Genomic DNA, 2,419 nt, shown 5'->3' with positions numbered 1-2,419 from the left:
TTTTTGTATGTCATCGAGAGTATTTAAATGATTTTCAATCAGAAAAAAAATTTGCGATTAAAATGCGATTAATCGCGAGTTAAATCAGGCATTGATGCGATTAATCACGATTAAAAAAATTTAATCGATTGACAGCACTAATATATATATATATATACATATATATATATAATAAATGTTTCGACAATCAGAAGCTTCCTGATAAAGATAATGTGGATGCCCTGAAGGCCAACTAAAAAAATCAGAGATCATTTCAGTTTAAAAAAGGGCATTTGGTGTCATATACAGCATCAGCGCATAATGTGAAAAAGTTTAATCCTATCAACAGAACAACAAATAACTTTTGCAAAGAAATCACATTGGGGATTTGATTTAAAGGAGCATGGGCTGAACACTGTTTTATCCTGATTTAAATGCAACATAAAAGCTGCATTTTACCCCTTTTTTTTCAACATTTTTTAAAATTTTCTGTCAGACTGAAAGCAGGGCTTTATTATGGACTCTAAACCACGTTGTAAGTAAACTGATAGTATGCTTGGGGTCATTGTTTATCTTACAGACGCACTTGTGCTTAAACATAGTACCTATCGTCCTATCTGATGTCTTCAGATATCACTGCAATATTTTCTCATAACGTCTTTTCCTTTTCATGATGGAAATTGATGGAATAAATTACCATCAACTATTTTTGATATGCATTTTGTGCATCAGAATTTCCTAAATATAACAAAACAAATTTTGGCAAATTTTTGACCAATTGACAAACATTAGTTCAATAATTATAACTGGAATATGGATACTTATCAAGGGTCATTAGTCCTCTTTCCTGCAGATTAGACATCTGCTCTTAAAAATCCAGCTAGTCTCCTGCACCAATAACCAATAATTTATCACTAGTTATAAGCAGAGCCATTTAATCACCAACTATACAAAATTGTCTCAGTTTCTTCAAATGCTAATGAAAAGGATGATCTTGACCTTCAGAAATACAGTAAATTGTTCACTGCTATAAATTATTTTTTATCATTAAATGCACTTTATAAGGTTTTAATCCAACTGTTTTACTTACTTTATCATGTTTTTTTTTTTTTCATTTCCTTTAATTCTGCTTTTTTGTGGTGCAATTGTTTTATTTGTTTTACTAATGTTTTTGCTTTTCTTTGTCTTCTATTTTATTATTTAATTTATGTAAAGCACTTTGAATTGTCCATTTACTGAATGTGCTTTACAAATGAAATTGCCTCTTTTTCAAACTTCACAATCCATTAAAGCATCACTCCATTTAATAAAGCATGTGAACTCTATCACTACTCAAAATAAACGCAAGTTAAATAAAAGGAGGTTAATAAAAAGGGAATAAATAATTATGAGTCCCTGGGAAAAGTCTCTGAAGGTGTTCAGGTCCTAAGGTTCAGGGATAATGCATCATGGAATGTCCATTAAAATAGCAGAAGTGAAACGTGAACAACTATTGATGGGAGGATCTTAGGTGCATTCAAATGAATAAAAATTTATTTAGTTTTATAGTGAACAGTGATTAAGAGATGCATTCAAATTGTAGCAGCAGTAGCAGGTACAGTAGGTTGCCTGGCCTTAGTAACTTTGATGTTGCAGTTGGCCACACTGTTTCTCACAAAGTGAATCCTTAAGAACAGGTATCTGGATACTTTAGTTTTCTCTCTTTTTCTGCACACCTCGGTGAAACAGTAGCTCATTAGCAGGCATAAGCAGAACTTTGACATGCTGAGGAGGTAGTAACTACCTCTAGGGAGAAGATCCAAGCATATGCAGCCATTAAGACTGAATTTGGACACCACTGTTTTAGAGATTAGCATGACGTTCAACAAATGTGAGAAACTCAGGGCAGATATTATTTGTAGTTTATACATTTTATTAAGCCATTACTTGTTGCCATGTGGCCAAGTTGTTCAGTAGGATGAGTTCTCAAATCAAAGTTGTAGTTTTTTGTTCTAATGGATTCAATCCTAAACCTCTATTCCATAGTTAAAGTGTTAGGAGAATCCAGACTTCTCTATTTTCTTTTGGGTTTGTTTTTAAATGAAAAATCATAATGAAATAGCTGTCCTTATATTTTTTTTTTTGCCGTTTGTATTCTGAAGTTCTTTACGGGTTTGGAGAATCTATAGCAGGTGGTTCTATCCATCAATACATCAAGTGGTTTCGAAAAGTTACAAGATTCCCTAAAATTACTCAGAAAATTCTATAGAAATCTGCTGATATTAGAAAATGACATTTGTACTTTTGTATTATTAAGTACTTTTAAATCTATGTACTTTTGAATACTTATGTATTCGAAAAAACAGAGAACTTCAGTGCTTTAACTTGAGTAGATTTCTGACAGAGCAACTTTTACTTACCTGAGTAACATTTGATCATGAGTATTAATGCATCAAATCAA

Source organism: Cyprinodon variegatus, unplaced genomic scaffold (genome assembly GCF_000732505.1).
Source record: "Cyprinodon variegatus isolate N-32 unplaced genomic scaffold, C_variegatus-1.0 Scaffold1756, whole genome shotgun sequence".
NCBI classification, from domain to species: Eukaryota; Metazoa; Chordata; class Actinopteri; order Cyprinodontiformes; family Cyprinodontidae; genus Cyprinodon; species Cyprinodon variegatus.
This window is presented reverse-complemented; position numbering follows the sequence as displayed.